This window comes from Oryctolagus cuniculus, chromosome 16, assembly GCF_964237555.1.
Source record: "Oryctolagus cuniculus chromosome 16, mOryCun1.1, whole genome shotgun sequence".
In the NCBI taxonomy this organism is placed as follows: Eukaryota; Metazoa; Chordata; class Mammalia; order Lagomorpha; family Leporidae; genus Oryctolagus; species Oryctolagus cuniculus.
The window spans coordinates 3,144,149-3,161,888 of record NC_091447.1 but is presented as its reverse complement, the minus strand read 5'-3'; the positions used below and the strand labels follow the sequence as shown (position 1 = coordinate 3,161,888).

At 39.6% G+C, this 17,740-nt stretch overlaps 1 long non-coding RNA gene across 1 annotated transcript in view; it reads left to right on the top strand.

The window, feature by feature from the left end:
• LOC138845845 (uncharacterized) overlaps positions 1 to 17,740 on the top strand; it is a 93,304-nt gene that overhangs the window by 20,918 nt on the left and 54,646 nt on the right. The window contains exon 2 of the long non-coding RNA XR_011383034.1: positions 6,238 to 6,427. This is a non-coding gene — a long non-coding RNA (uncharacterized lncRNA). The remainder of the gene's footprint in view (positions 1 to 6,237; positions 6,428 to 17,740) is intronic.

The window sequence follows — 17,740 nt, the reverse complement described above, 5'->3', positions numbered from 1 at the left end:
GTTACTAAGGTTGTGCATTCCCCACGCTTTATTTATTTATTTGTTGCCTTAGGCTCAGAAACGGATATTTAGTTTGGAAAGATTTTTTCTCTTTTCAATTCAATTATATTTGGAAATTTTATTGTTTCACAAAATGACTTACAAATATTTTTCTTTTGCATAGCTGATTCCTTCTCATACTGGTTTCAGGAAATTACCTGTGGCCAACAGTGTTGTTGGTATTGTTAGCATGTGACTCACGTCCTTCTGTCTTCCTTCCTTCTTTTAGTTTTAAACATGCTTAAAGGAGAAAAGACCAAAGGATTGAATCCTGGAAGCAGTCACCACAGTTAAATAAGAAGTGTATAAACATGGCCGGCGCCGCGGCTCAATAGTCTAATCCTCCGCCTAGCGGCGCCAGCACACCGGGTTCTAGTCCCGGTCAGGGCCCCGGATTCTGTCCCGGTTGCCCCTCTTCCAGGCCAGCTCTCTGTTATGGCCCGGGGGTGCAGTGGAGGATGGCCCAAGTCCTTGGGTCCTGCACACCAAGGGAGACCAGGAGAAGCACCTGGCTCCTGGCTTGCTGCAGCGTGCCAGCGGCGGCAGCCATTGGAGGGTGACCCCACGGCAAAGGAAGACCTTTCTCTCTGTCTCTCTCTCTCTCTCACTGTCCACTCTGCCTGTTAAAAAAAAAAATTAAAGGTTTAAAAAAAAAGAAGTGTATAAACACTGATATATTGAAGGAATCACTATTTCACCAATAATTCTGTCATTTGTATGAGTGAGCTGTAGGTGAGCAAGGCATCTTGGGAGCTGTCAGGGACTTAATGCCTGTTACCATGTTAGACTGATGTTTGTAGAAAAAGGGGATTAATACCACCTTTTGGTAAAACTACTACTCAAACAGTACTTTATACTTTGCGTATCTGTGTGGGTGCAAACTGTTGAAATCTTTACTTGGTATAGAGTTGATCTTCTGTATATAAAGATAATTGAAAATGAATCTTGATGAAAAATGGGATGGGGGAGGGAGTGGGAGATGGGATGGTTGTGGGTGGGAGGGAGGTTATGGGGGGAAAGCCGCTATAATCCAAAAGTTGTACTTTGGAAATTCATATTTATTAAATAAAAGTTGAAAAAAATACCACCTTTTGAAGGGAAGTTGCCTTGAATCACAGTTTTTCCTGGGGCTTGGCTTTTGTGTCTTTTGGTTAGCATTTTGTACAGATTCAATGTCAGCAAATGAGGTGAGCAGAAATGAAGCGTTTTAGAAAATATGTTTATTCCAGTTGACAAAGGGACAGCTGCTTATTAGATAGCACAGCTGGAATTACCTAAGGATCCATGGCTATATCTTTATACATTATAAAATACCTGTCTTTAATATAGATATTTGTACCATTTAGACATGCTCCAACATGTAGTAGACAATCACTGGGTACCCTAAACAAATAAAGGAATAACTAGCATTGAATATAATTTTGATTTAATCCATTATAGTTCTGGGCTATGAAATATGAGAATCTCAATGCTTACTTTAAAAAAAAAAGAATATTAGGTTGGCATTTGACACAGCAGTCAAGATACCTCTTGGGACACTTGAATCCATATTGGAGTGCTGGCTCTGGCTCTGCTTTTTCTTTTCTTTTTCTTTTTTTTTTTTTTTTTTAAAGATTTATTTGTTTATTTGAAAGGCAGATTGCAGAGAGGCAGAGATAGAGAGAGAGGCCTTCCATCCACTTGTTCACTCTCCAGATGCCTGCAACAGTCAGAGCTGTGCTGATCTGAAGCCAGAAGCCAGGAGCTTCTTCCAGATCTCCCACAGAGGTGCAGGGGCTGAAGGACTTGGGCCATCCTTCACTGTCTTCCCAGGCCATAGCAGAGAGCTGGATCGGAAGAGGAGCAACCTGGAGTTGAGCTGGCACCCATAAGGGGATGCTGGCTGGCACTGTAGGTCGCAGCTTTACCCATTACACCACAGTACCAGCCCCTGCTTCTGATTCTAACTTCATACTAATGTGTACCCTGGAAGGCAGCAGGTGATGGCTCAAGTACTTAAATTCCTACCACTCATGAGTGAGACATGGATAGAGTTCCTGGCTCCTGGTTTCAGCCTGGGGGCAGCCCTGACTACTGTGGGCATTTGGGGAGTGAACTAGTAGATGGAAGATCTGTCTCTTTCTCTGTTGTTCTACTTTTCAAATACAAATTTTAAAAATGGTAAAATTAAACATAGGGAATTAGTCATATGGAGAAAATAGATTCAACACTTTTAAAAAAAATCAGTAAAGTTTACAGTCTGAAATAAAAACAGTAATAACTTAAGTGATGCTGTGCCACCCCATGTAAAGAGTGAGGAAAAAATACAAAAGCACTTCGAATCTCTTGTGCTGCTTGCCTGTGTGGTTGTACAAGTTGATCTCATTCGGCTTCAGCTTTTTTATTAATGAAAGAGATAATAATCATGTCACAGAATTATGTCATGAGTCTCTACATACATGTATATGAATGGTTATACATGTGTGTATTATCTAGTACTTTGGTATGCAAGTAGTTCCAGATCAGTAGCATGAGCATGACCTTGAATCTCAGCTTCATGGAGACTTCTTGGATTGGAGTCCGCATTTTAACAAGAGTCCTTGGAAGATTCCTTTGCACATTACATATAAAGTACTTCCCGGTCTAACACAGTAATTTGTGCAATCATGTTTAGTCAATTCAGTGTTTTTTCTTTCAAATAACTTTTTAAAGAATTTATTTTCATTCTTTAAATTCAAAGGCTGGGAGGGAGCAAGGGCGAGGGCGGGGGCGGGGCGGGGCGGGGCCAGGGCGGGGGCCGGGGCCGGGGATCTTCATAGGCTGGTGTACTCTCTAAATGCCCACAACAGCCGAGACTGGGCTAGCCAAAGCCAGCAGCACAGAACTCAATCTGACTCTCCGGCGTAGGCAGCAGGGACCCAGCCACTTGAGCTAGCACCTGCTGCCTCTCTGGGTGCATGTTTGCAGGAAGTTAGAATAGAGCACAGCTAGAACTGGAACCCAGAAACTCTGATATGGGACATGGGCACTCCGAGCATCATCTTAACTGCTGTACCCTTTAAATTAGGTAAGTTTTAACTCAGAAATCTGCCTCCCTTCACATAAAAATATAAAGAACCCACCAGTAACTACAACCACAAAATATGGGATTGGCATGTTTCTCAGTGGGTCTTCTATCAAGTAATCCTTGCCAACAGAATATATGATAGAGATTTCCTCCTCTTTTTTCATTAGTTATGTTCGCTTCTTGAAACAGTATGCTAAAATAGAGTTTTGAGCAAGACTCCAAGACCAAAGACATGTGAGTTTATAAAGACAGAAGCAAGCCAAAGAGTGGATTTTGGACAGAGGATGTCTTGGGAGAAGGTTTTGCTGTGAGCCATGCCTGGAGTGCCAGGCACCTGCTCCTCTTCATCAAGCCCAAGGATGAAGAGGCTTCCAGGGGTGTGTGGGAAGCTTAATTAATGACTCCCGCAGGAGGTTTTGTGTGATCCAGCTCTTACCAAGTATATTTAGAAGTCAAAAATAAATGCAAGTTGTTGCCTTGGTTTTGGGGCCAGTAGAAGAGACAACATTGGGGTTTACCAAAAGGTTTCTCTCCATGCATAGTTTTTTCATAATGCATATTTTCCTTTCACCTTTTGGAGACCTGATATATTTATAGGTTATCATGGACCTAGTCAGTGTTATGCTGAAAAACGAATCCTCCAAGAAAAATGAAACATCAAAATGACAAAAACAGGTTTTCTCCCACCACTACTTTGTAGCAATAGTCAGCTTTCATGGTGGAAACATGGCTACGTGGCTCTTAGGTCTATTAGTAGCTATCAGCTTGACATCATTGAACACGGAGTTGGGAACAAGCACACACAGGTCACTCTCATGGGGCTGGCTGCAGCACACCATTGGAGAGAGAGGGAGGCAGGGGAGGAAAGAGAATATAGCAACCATGGCAGGGGGATCCTTGCTTCAGTAAAATGGAAAATTCATAGGCTACCACTTAGATTAAAAGCACACACCTTCACAGCAAGTTGACGGCAATTAGAACAGCTAATCAAAGATTCTTTGGAAGCCCCAGTAAAGTATTTTTTTTTGGGACAGAGTCAGCTTTAAGCATCTGCAGGTGGGTTCAGGGGCTGTGAAGACTGATGGCCTCAGGGCATTGTCTCACCTGTCCCCCTTCCTTGCCAACAAACTGGGGGAAACTGACCTACACTGGTGGAGGGAGAAGAGTTGGTGTTAAATCTATTTTACAAAAAAACGATTCCCATCTCAGACATTATGTGGTAAATGCGAATCGAGGTTGTGTTTGCCTTAAAGTGATTGTAGTTCTGTTTATTATCTGACAGTGAGCCTGGAGTTCTTCATTTGATGCTAGTGGAAATTGCTCCTAATCAATAAGGCTTACAGAATAATTATAGGAATAAAAATAATATTTTTCAATTAAGTCACAGATTGTGCTAATTCAGTACAGCAATTACACAAATAACCTTTAAGTTCCATTTTCTAACTAAGTCTTAAGCTAGAGGCCTAACCACAAAACACAGCGAATACTCCCTGCTACTGTCCTCCCAATTCCTGTGTACTTGATAGTATGTTGTATAGTAAATTGTTAATAGGCTCTTGTGAATCTTTGAAGGTTTTCTTACTGTTACATGAATATTCTTGTGAGGTTAAAGATTATTTCTGCTTCTCTAACTTTGCCTTTGCTAAAACCTAACTCTTATTGTCTAGTAGAGAGCACAGTTGATAAGTGCTTATTGAAAAAATAGAATAATATTTTACTTTTAGTAATTTTTTTAATAAAGCAGAAGTAAATGATACTGTACATCAAAAGGAGAAATTACTGTGTAACTTTCTTATTTAAGCCTGAGAAATTTGATCCTTTAACATGAAGGGTATTATAGGAAAAAGAATTTTTAAAAGGTTTTTTCATGTTGTATTTTTGAAAATGTCATGTTTGCAATGGACATGACTACTGAAGCTAGACTTTAGATTTTATTACCTTTTAGGTTTACAAACTATAATGTTTCCTTTCATTGGCATGCAGTAATATCATATCTCCTAAATGAACAAGGTAATTTCACATCAGTCATAGTGATTGACTATGCTATATTGCAGAATCTATGTTAAAAAGTCATTTTTTAGAAAATGCCATGTCCTAACATACTTAACAATATTTTAGTGGCTTCATATTATTTTTATTAAATTTTAATTTTAAATTTTAGTATGTTTTTATTATGTTACAAACTGTTAGATATGTTCAGCTGCCTTCATGGTTGTATCCAGGTCGGTGCTCTGTGCCTGATTTGTGCATAGTAGGTGCTTAACAGGGTTGGATAGTACTGTCTTGGCTCTTCCATAACTAGACCGAGAATATGATCAAATGACATGAACTCTAAAGTTTTTTTAAAGATTTATTTATTTATTTGAAAGTTAGAGTTACGCAGAGAGAGAGAGGAAAGGCAGAGAGAGAGAGAGAGAGAAAGGTTTTCCATCTGATGGTTCACTCCCCAATTGGCCGCAACAGCCGGACCTGCACCAATCTGAAGCCAGGAGCCAGGAGCCCCTTCCAAGTCTCCAACATGGGTGCAGGGGCCCAAGGACTTGGGCATCTTCTGCTGCCTTCCCAGGCCTAACAGTGAGCCAGATCGGAAGTGGAGCAGCTGGATCTCGAACTGGCACCCATATGGGATGCTGGCACAGCAGGCTGTGACTTTACCCACTATGCCACAGTGCTGGCCACTGAAAATCAACATTTTGAGTAACTCTCACCAGAATTCCTTGTAGAAGTAGAATTGGAAATGAGATATAAGGGGCTCTGCAAGCAGGAGGTTAGATCCCACAAACCCAAGGACTTGGGTCTTAGATGGTATTGGCGCACAAGAAAAAGGCAGACGATGATGATGCTAGAGAAAGACCAGAAAAGGATCTGTTAGTTCTGCAGAGGAGAGGAGAGGTGAGAGGAAACATGGGATGGAGCTGGAAAGAGGAACCTACAGGTTGAAGAGTACCCAGAGTGCATGAAGGAGAAAACTAGTGTGGTCCCCCTTAGGGAAGTCCACAGAGGAAATCCTCAGGTGGGTGGCTCTTGCTGCTCAGTTTCAACTTCATGTTAGGTCTTCAACATGAACTTTTTTTCCCTCTCCACTCCAGGAATCATTTCACAAAGCCTATTCTGCTCTGAGTCTTAACTGTGTTTGCTTATTTGTTTTGTAGAAATCAAAAAAGACGATTTCAAGCTTGGATTGGAACGGAAGAGAGAGAGCAAGAGTGAAAGCAGAATTCTGAATCCAGAAGCCACAAAAATGAAGATCTTAACTTTTCCTCAGCATGCCTTATCAATTTGTAGAGAACATGAAAGGTTTTTATATTTGCAAGACCCATGGAATTACCTGGAGGTGAACTGGTAAGTCAAACTAATGGGCTGTTGCGTAACTGATATTTGGGAAACAGGAAGAAACATGTATTGTCTTCATTTATATTTTGGTTTGTGTTTTGACATTTCTCCCGTTTGAAGAAGACATATGACAGATTTACTGCAAATCCATGCATACATCATAGCAGTCTTTTTCTTAAATATTCTTGAGGGCAATTAGGAATTAGAAAATAATTTCCTTGGAAAAAGCTTCTTTCAACATCCTGCCTCATCAACTTCAGTGGGAAAGCATTGGAGCAGAAGTTTAATGGTGGTGAATAATTATAATCAGCTGTCCAAATTAGCAAGCCATCTGTATGTCAGTCTCCTCACACACAAAACTTGAGGGACTGGTGGGCCAGAAAATGTCCAGTGTTACTGTGCATATTCAATGCAGTGTGCTTATTCTCATATATACAGAATAGTCACTATGAATAAAGAAAAGCTTTGTAAAAAATAAGCTACTCATTGTTTTATGGTTAAAATGGATTTTCTGGATTAAGTATGCTACCTTTTTAAAATTTTCCTTTCAATCTTTTCTTGGAAAGGCATCTCTATCTTCATTTAATTCCCTTTGGTCATGGTCAGTGTCATCCAGTAGAATGCAGAAGCAATAAGTTATTAGAAACAAGGTATGGAAAAATTTGGCTTCTCGAGTGTTTGATGATTATGTTTTTTCCTTCCGTAGTCAATTTTTAAAAGGTTTTTAGTCATGAAAGGGTGTTGTATTTCATCAACATCTTCTTTCTCTGCATCTATTGAAATAATCATACTTTTTTGTTTGTCCTTCAGTTTTTTGAAGGGATGTTTGACATTTATTGATTTGCATATGTTGTGCCGTCCCTGCATTCCTGGGATAAATCTGACTTAGTCCAGGTGGATGATCTTTTTGATGTGTTGTTGGATTCAATTTTCTAGTACTTCGCTGAGGATTTTTGCATCTGTGTACAAGAGAGATATTGGTGTATAATTCTCTTTTTTTGTTGCACTTCTGATTATGGGATTAAGGTGGTGCTGGCCTCTTTGAATAAGTTTGGAAGGGTCCCCCACCCCTGCCTTTAGTTGCTTCATATATTACCAACAATATGCATTAAAGTTTTCCACGTGTCTCTTTGTGGCTTGATAGCTTATTTACTTGTAGTGCTGCTTAACAGTGCATTGTCTGGAAGTCTCCTGGTTTAGCTCTCTGCTCCTTCACCGAGGGATATCTTGGTTGGTTACAGGTTTTGACAAGTATGCATAAAGCTTCCACCAGTACTTGTGACACTCTTACGTGCCTAACTCCTTCATGTAAGTATGAAGGAGAGCGACTGTGGAGTTGTATGGTGAGACTATGTTTAGTTTTATAAGAAATGGCCAGACACTTCCAAATTGGGTACCAGTGTTCATTCCCTCCAGCAATGATGAAATTTTCTGTTGCTTCGCTTCCTTGTTGTCGTTCAGTGTTGTCAGTATCCTGAATTTTGGCCATTCTCACAGGTGTGTAGTAATGTCTCATTGTTTTGGTTGCATTTCCCCAATGACGTACGATGTGGGGCAACTTTGCATTGCTTTGCCATTTGTGTATCTATGTTGATGAGATGTTTCTAAAGACCTTTGCTCCACCTTTTAATTAAATTGTTTATTTTCTTAGTGTTTAGTTCTTGGTATATTTTGTATAGCAATCCTTTATCTATGTCTTTAGAAAATATTTTCTTGTACCCTGTGGCTTGTCTCTTCATTCTATTTGAACTCGTTCAGAAAGCAGAGACTTTGAATTTCAATGAAGTTGAGCTTGGTGTTATATTCAAGTCACAGCAAACTCAGGCCATCATAGATTTTCTCCTGTTATCTTCCAGGGGGGTTACAGTTTTGTGTTTAACATTCAGGCCTATGGTCCATTTTAAAAGTCAGTTTCTGTGAAGGGTACGAGGTATGTGTTAGATTCATTTTTTATTATATGTGGATGTCTACTTGTGCTAATAGCATTTTTTGAAAACACTCCTTTTTGGCATAGTGGGTAAAGCTACTGCCTGTGATGCCAGCATCCCAGTGGGTGCCAGGTTGAGTCCTGGCTGCTACTTCAAATCCAGCTGCCTGCTAAGTGCCTGGGAAAGCAGAGAAGATGGCCCAAGTGCTTGGGCCCCTGCCACCTATGAGGAAGACTCAGATGAAACTCCTCACTCCTGGTTTTGGCCTGGCCCAGCCCCAGCCATTGCACCCAACTGGGGATTAAACCAGCTGATGAAAGACCTCCCTCTCTCTCTCTGCCTTTCAAATAAACAAATACATCTTTTGAAAATGATTCTTTTCTCCATTGTATTCGATTTGCTCCAATGCCAAAGGTCAGCAGACTATATATGTGTGTGTGTGTGTGTGTGTGTGTGTGTATGATTTATTTACTTGAAACAGAGTTAGAGAGAGGGAGATAGAGAGATCTTCCATCTATTGGTTCACTCCCCAGATGGCTGCAACAGTTGGGAATGAGCCAGGCTGAAGTCAGGAGCTAGGAGCTTCTTACTGGTCTCCCACCTGGGTACGGAGCCCAAGCACTTGGGCTATCTTCTGCTGATTTCCTACACACATTAGCAGGGAGTTAGATTGGAAGTGGAATAGCTGGGACTCAAAATGGCACCCATATGGGATGTTGGCATTGCAGGCTATGGCTTAGCCTGTGACACCACAACACTGGCCCCAAGCAGACTATATTTATTTGTGTCTGTATTGGGACTCACTATTTTATTTCACTGATCTATTTGTCTATACTTCACCACTACTGTCTTGATTACTGTAGGTTTACAGTAAGCTCTAAAGTCAGGTAGTAGCAGTCTTTTAACTTTATTCTTATCTTTCAATATTATGTTGCCTGAGATTTTTACCTCTCTGAACAAACTTTGAAATTCGTTTGTCAATATTCACAAAATTAGCTGCTGGGATTTTTTGTATTTATACTTAAGTATTTTCTTCTTCCTTGGTACTAACTGCTGGTTCTCTGCTCAGTTGCTTGCAGTGGTTAGGGTTTTGCCAGAGCCAAAGCCAGGAGCTGGGGGCTCAATCCACGTCTCCCATGTGAATGGCAGGAACTTGGTCCCTTGAAGCATTATTTCTGCCTCCCTGGGTGCACATTAACCAGAAGCTGGAATTGGGAGCTGAGCCAGGACTCAAACTCAGACACTGATGTGGTATGGCAGCTTAACTACTAACTCAAATGTCTGCCCTTAGATAATTTTTTTAACAAGTTGAAGGAATTCCTTTGTACTGCTACTTTTATTTTTTTTAAAAGGCAGAGTGGACAGTGAGAGAGACAGACAGAGAGAAAGGTCTTCCTTTGCCGTTGGTTCACCCTCCAATGGCCACCGTGGCGAGCGCACTGCGTCTAGCACACCGCGCTGATCCAAAGGCAGGAGCCAGGTGTTTATCCTGGTCTCCCATGGGGTGCAGGGCCCAAGCACCTGGGCCATCCTCCACTGCACTCCCGGGCCATAGCAGAGAGCTGGCCTGGAAGAGGGGCAACTGGGACAGGATCTGGTGCCCCGACCAGGACTAGAACCCGGTGTGCTGGCGCTGCTAGGCGGAGGATTAACCTATTGAGCCGCAGCGCCGGCCTGTACTGCTACTTTTATTGAGAGTTTATTTTCCTGCCATGAATACATGTTGGATTTTGTCAAATGCTTTTTCTATTGATAAATACATGCTTTTCAAGTGCAAATGCCACATTACCAACATAATCTCTGTACTGAGTTCTAAAATACTGTAACACTTATAAGAGGATTGAAATCATATAATTTGTTCTCTGATCACAAAAATGAAATTGAAAAACAGCCAAAAGATATTCGCAATATTTTCAGATACTTGGTGATTAACACTTGGGATTAACACTACAGAAGCTCTATGAAATAATCACTAGTAGAACTAGGAAATATTTTAAATAAAGTGACTGAAGATAAGCATAGCAAAATTGGTGAGATGTAACTAAAGCAGTGACTGAAATTTATAGTTTTAAATGTGTTACAGAAGGGAGTGTAAAACAAACTCTCTAAGCTCCCTCTTTCAAATGCTAAAAAGAATGAGCTAAACTCCAAGTAAAAGGGTGAAAATTAAAATAAATTTGCAATCAATGAAACAAAATCATATGCTTTGCAGACCCATAGAATGCCAGATGTCCTAAACAGCACTCTGGCCTCAGAATCAGCCCTTAAGGCATTTGGATCTGGCTAAAAAGCCCATGAGAGTATTTCAGGCATGGAAAGCCAAGACAGTGTGGCAAAAAAAAAAAAAAAAAAAAAACCTAAATGAAAGATCTTTGTGAGTGAGATCCCAGCAGAAAGAACGGGCCATCAAAGAAGGAGGTACCTTTCTCTGAAAGGAAGAGAGAACTTCCACTTTGACTACGACCTTGTCTAAATAAGATCAGAGTTGGCGAACTCAAAAGGCTTCCATAGCCTTGGCAACTCATGACAAGATCCTAGGGTTGGATGAATGGGATTCCCACTGTCCCTACCTACTATCCAGTGAAACCACAGCCAAGGGTACGGGCTGTGGGGAAAGAAGACCCTGTAGAGCTTGACTATAGTCTGGCATGGTGAAGAGACATGAGAGGTGTAGAATAAGTGGAAAAAAAAGATCCTAGGGTGATTACTGATGCCATAAACAAGAGTGTCAATTGTTAAATCAACAACAGGAGTTACTGTGCACTTTCTCCCCATGTAGGATCTCTGTCCTTAATGTGTTGTACTGTGTGAATCAATGGTATAACTAGTAATCAAACAGTACTTTACACTTTGTGTTTCTGTGTGAGTGTGAACTGTTGAAATATTTACTTAATACATACTAAATTGATCTTCTGTATATAAAGATAATCGAAAATGAATCTTGATGTGAATGGGATGGGAGAGGGAGTGGGAGATGGGGTGGTTGCAGGTGGGAGGGAAGTTATGGGGGAGAAAAGCCACTGTAACCCAAAAGCTGTACTTAGGAAATTTATATTTATTAAATAAACGTTAAAAAACATATGATTTGAAAAGATCAGTATAATTAAAGATCTCTAGGGAGATAAAGAAAATATGGGAGTAGACTTTTGCTCTTATTTACATAAAAACCTATTAATATTAGAAATAAAAAAGAATCATTATAGCTCCTATTTACATAAAAAAGGATAAATAAGGAAAGCCAGAATTCTCCTCCTGCCACAGCCAAATACATATTAGAAAACTATAGAACATTCTTTATGAAAATAGGCACAGACCTTCTTAGCAAAGAACTCAGATATATCTACATAGGGTGATACACCATGATCAAGTTGAATTTATTTTTGAAATGCAAAATTGGTTTCTCATCTGCAAATCAGTCAAATTCACAAATTTCTAAAGATAGAAAAAGAACCCAGAAGATTATCTCAATATGTGTAGAGAACAACATTTGGTTAAATTTAACACTTTTTTTCTTTAAATAAAAACTAGGGATTGATGGGGACATCACCTATCCAATAAAGCATCTGTGAAACACATATAGCTCACAGCGTTTTGGATGATGGTGCTCTATGAGCATCATCGTACGTGTGGCTATGGAGCTGATAACCAACATCCATATCCTTCTATAGTCAGGGAGGCAAAGAGGTGAAATCTCACCACAACTAGTCAACACTGTACTGAGCTCTGCTGTGCTTTGGGTGTTGTTTGTCTGCCCTCCGCCTACCCCAAAGGTCCATGTGCTGGGTCCTTGGCCTGTAGGGTGGCAGCATTGGGAGAGAGTATGGAATCTTTAGGAGGTGGGAATCTAGTTCTGAGGTCATTTGGGGGCATCCTCTGAAGGGCAGTATTTCTCATGGGACCTGAGTGAGTTCTTGAGACAGCACTGTTGTAAGAGCCTGAGCCTGGCCCCACCCAGCCCCTCTCCAGCTTCCTGTTTAGAGATTTGATTGTAGTCTTCCGCATGCTCCTGTCAGCTGCCTCAGAGCCCTTACAAGAGCTTGGGCAGTGCTGTTTGAACTTTCAGCCCCCAAAACTGAGGCAAATAAATCTCCTTGCTATGTAAAGTTAGCCTGTCTAGGTACTTTGTTATAGCAAGGAAGGGCTCACTCATACAAGGTCTTATCCAGTTTAAATGAAACAAAATGAACCAAGAGCACTTTAGTTGGAAAAGCAGTAAAATTGCCTTTATTTGTCAATAATATGACCAATTACGTATAATATCCAACCAAATATACAAAAATGCTATTAAAAGTAATAAATGGGTTTAGGTACCTGTAAACCACAGTGGCAACTGACTAGAACTGTCATTTGTAAATTGAAATGATAGGGGAGGGCACTGTTGGCACAGTGAGGAAATGTCCATATCGGATTGCTTGATTTGAGTCCGGGCTACTTCCTGCTTCCAATCCGGCTTCCAATTCAGGCCCCACTCGGCTGTCAACCCATGGGTCTGAAGGGGACTCAGGAGCAGCAGAGCGAAGTCGCATAAGCTTCTCTGGTAGAAGTACTAATGCACCTATGAGGCAGCAGACGATGGCCCAGGTGCTTGGGTATCTGCCACCCACCTGGGAGACTTGGACTGAGTTCCAGGCTCCTGCCTTTGGCCTGGCCCAGCCCCAGGAATGTCTATTTGGGAAGTGAATCAGTGGATGGAGGAGATTTCTGTCTCTCTTTCTCACTCTCCCCTCTGACTCTTCCCTACTCACCTCCTTTTGTTGCTTTGCCTCATCAATCAATAAATCTGTCAGCATTAAAAGTAATGTAGACATACAATGAAAAAATTGAAGTAACAGAATCCAGATTATTTGGAGACTGGTTCTCCAGACACAGCTACCCCTTTCCATCTGAGTGTCTAATTGTAACTGTGTTATACCCATGAACACCACAATTGAATTAGTTTTATCTCACTATAAAATCTCAACAACCTGGCTTAAATTCTTGTGTATTTTGTTAGCTGCAAACATTAATTAGTCAATAAAAACATTTTGGGGAAAGAGTGATGAATATATATTGGATTTGTTTATGAAATTTAGTCCACATAATACTTCTAATCCCAGAACTCTGTTAATTCATGTCATGTTTGAGGGAAAATTCTGGTGGGACATTGTTCCATTGTAGGTAGAATTACTCTCCGATATATTTCACTATCCTCCATTTTAGAAAACATGGACTAAGCATTATATGTTGGTACTAAAATCAACATATTGATGTTAATTTTTAGTAAGCAGCATTTGCATTTATTACTTCAGCCAATGTCATATCTGGGAGTTAATGCATTTAAAAGACACAGTTTAGGAGAACACTGTATAGTGTTGTGATAACCAACAGAAAAATGTCCTCATTGGTTTGTTATATATTAGTTCATTAGCAAAATGCAACTTTTTAGGAGACTAAAATCCAAACATCTGAGGACATTTCTTTCATCTGTTTCTGAGAATAACCCCTTATGCATTGGTACTTCCCTGAAGTTTCACTCCCTCGGGATTCACATATTGTAAATCTGCCAAACTGCCTTAAGAGTATATGATCCTTGGTATTTGAAGGGTTGAAGAACTAAAGATGAGAGTTAGTGGCTAGAAATTGGTAATGAGTTAAAAGCTTTCTTCTTGGAACGAGAGGAAGGATTTTAGAACCTATCAACAAAAAGAGAGTCAGGTTGGTGCCTTGTCATTTCATTCCATTTTATTGCAGAAATATCTGTATATCTATGAAAATATGAACCAAGTTTCAAGGCAAGGAATTAAGTGCATATTTGCGGTGTATAAATATTTTAAAAGTATAAATAGCAGGAACAAGCAGGTTTTCATGTGGAACTTGAAACAGAGCTATAAACTGAAAGCAAACAAAAATGTCACTCAAGTATGTAGAAGAAATGTTTTTCCATGGATAATAGTTTCTAGTAACTATTTTGATATGAAATACCTAGTGGTTTTTTTGTGTATCCCTAAAGTTTTAATTAGCATTGGCCCACTTGGAAACAGAGGAGCTAAGTGAGTTAGACGTTTTGGATCTCAGGAAACCGAACTAGAGCAGGTTAACTGGGCTTCTAACCATAAAACATCCCACACGGATAGGAGAAACTTTTGGAGATGAAGTTCTGGTGCTGTCGTCAATGAGATGTTGGAATATTTACAGGAGAGAGTGGCAATTTAAAATGTTTGAGAACTGGATCAAGCCTTTTTCATTACTATAGCAAAAGCAAAGGAATAAGGCATTGTTTTTATACACAGTCAGAAAAATTGGTCTACATGCACCTTGATTAGAGGGCTTTTTGTGTCCACTAATTTTTTTTCAGAGTTGTTAGTTGTTTGTGTGGCTCTTCTTCCTGAACCCCACTCCTTACCCTCATTTCACTGTAGCTTCCGGTGAACCACAACCCCACTAAGATGCCTTGTCTCTTGCTTTATCTCTAAAAAAATTATGGAACAAGTGAATGCACAAATTGAATAAAAATTCTGTGGGGATTTACAAGGATCTTTCTCCAAGATTTTCTCTCATATGGTAATTCATCAGGTTGGGACTCATGGCAACAGCCAATGTGAATCACATTCTATGTAAGATCATCTCATCGCAGCGGGCCAAGGGGAAGGGCCCAGCATGCGGCGTCAGTTCAGCCGTGTCTCGAGTCTATAACTGTGCTTCATTTCTCGAAGTTTCCATGAAACTGAAAAGGAACTTGATATGAAGAAAAGATTCTTAGATTGCTTCAGAATATATATATATATATATATATATATATATATATATATATATAATTTGGTTACTAAACATGAAAGGTTAGACCCCTTTGTTTTTCAATACTAACCCTCTATGATTTCTTTCTTATGAAATCGTGTGGGTTTCAGTGTGTTTATGATACTGCTAAGTGGTAATATGAGTGCTTGGAATTGGAGGATATAGAGTTCCTGGCCAGCATTTTGACTAACAGTATTTTGGTGATGAATAACTGTACAAGCCACCTGCACACCTGTTTTTTTTTTTTAACTTAAAAGACACCTGTATTTTTTAAGTTAATATTTTATTATTTTTGAGATAATATATTTTTAATTTGTTGTATAGTCAAAGCTCAGTGCTCTACTAAATAAAGAGTTCAATAGATAAAAAGTAAAATGGCTGTAGTCCAGCAAGAATATAGGCAGGGGCTATAAGCAATAATCAAATGAAACAATGTTCAATGACACTCATATAAAGTAAATTTTAAAGTAGTCAGATAATTAAAACTATAGTAGTACATAATTCTTAACAACTTGACAGAGATTTGAAACCAAGTTGAACAAAACTGTGTAGTTTAGCAGAACTGCTATACCCAGACATTTCTATTTTATTTTATTAAAAAAAAATTTTTTTAAAAGGCTTTACCTTCCACATGTAAGGGAGAAGATGCAGTATTTTTCGGTGTCTGGTTTATTTTATTCAACATGATGTCCTGCAGTGGCAACCATTTGGATTCAGTTTGAATGATGGTACTATCTCATCACAGGTATTTGAGATAAGATACACATACAAATTGGAGGGTATAGGCACAGGTTTTCTAAGGTGGGGGTGTACAGATTACTGCTGGTGGGTCACATCTGGATTGCCAATTTGATGGTGAATTCTATCAGAGTACAGCTATGCCTTTTTGTTTCAATATTATTTATGATTGCTTTCATAGACAGAGTTGAGTGTTTCAACAGAGGCAGTATTGCTTGCAAAGCTCAAAATGATTACTGCACCTCTAATAAGAAAATATGTCAACTTATGCTCTAAATTATATTAGAATATTTTAATTGATATATAACAATTGTGCATGTTTATGAGGTACCATCTGATGTCTCAACACATGTATTCATGGTACAGTGTTCAATACAGGACAAATATAAACATTTTCTCCAAAAATTTGTGATCTCATATTTTGGTAAGGACCTTCAAAATTCCTCTCTTGAGTTGTGTGTGTGTGTGTGTGTGTGTGTGAGAGAGAGAGAGAGAGAGAGAGAGAGAGAGAGTGTGTCACCCTACTGTATAATAGAACACCAGAACTTCTTCCTCCTAACAATAATATAATATTTGTTAACAACATTTTCCCATCCCTCCCACCACTTCTTGCCCTAACTTCCATCATTCTACTCTCAAATTCTATCAGATTAATTTTTCTAGATCCTACGTATGAGTGAGTTCATGCAGTACTTGTCTTTCTTTGCCTGGCTTAGTTCACTTAGCATAATGATTTCCATGTTCTTGCCAATGAGAAGACTTAATGCATCCATATTATGGATGAGTTATATTCCATGGTGTTTATGTATCACATTTTCACTGTGCATCCATCAGTTGATGGACACAGGTTGTTTCTACTAGTTGGCTATTTGGAGTAGTGCTACAATGACCAGGGGAGTGCAGATGTCTCTCTCAGCATGATTTCATTATTCTTGTATATATACCCAGTAGTGGGATTGCTGGACCATATGGTGGTTCTAATTTGAGTTTATAGGGTGTTTTTTTTAGGAGCTTGCATGCTCTTTTTTCATAGAGGCTGTCCCTCCAGCAGTACTTGCCAGTACTTGTTATCTTTTGTCTTTTTCACAATAGCTAATATAGCTGTAGTGAGGTGATATGTCATTTTCTTTAAATTTATTTTTCTTTACACTTATTTACTTATTTGAAAGGCATAGTTATAGAGAGAGGGGGAGAGACAGAGAGATTGTCCATCTGCTGGTTGACTTCCCATATGGCCATAATGGCCAGAACTGGACCAGGCCAAAACCAGGAGCCAGGAGCTTCATCTGGGTCTCCCATATGGATGGGAGAGGTGCAAGCAGTTGGGCCATCTTCTACTGCTTTCCCAGGCCATTACCAGGGAGCTGGATCAGAAGTGGAGCAGCCGGGATTTGAACTGGCACTCATGTGGGATGTTGGCCTTGTAAGCTGTGGGCTAATCTGTGCCACAATTCAGGCCCTTTCTTGGCGGTTTTTATTTTTATACACCTGTTGGCCATTTGTATGTCTTTCTTTGAAAAATGTCTATTCAGATTTATTTCTATTTTCAAAAATTGGGTCATTTGTTTCTGTGCTTCATGGTTGAATCTTTTATATATTCTTGTTGTTAATGCTTTATCAGATGTGTAGTTTACAAATGTTTTCTCCCATTGTGTACTTTGTCTTTTCACTCTGTTGATCATTTTATTTGCTGTGTGAAGCCTTTTAGCTTGATGAAATTTCATATATCTATTTTTGCTTTTCTGTTCTTTTGGGGTAAGTTTCAAAAACATTCTTGCCCATTCCAATGTCCTAAAGCATTTATCCTATGTTAGTTTCATAGTTTCAGGTCTCAGATTTAGGTCTTTCATTCACGTTGTTAGCTCTTATATATGGTGAAAGA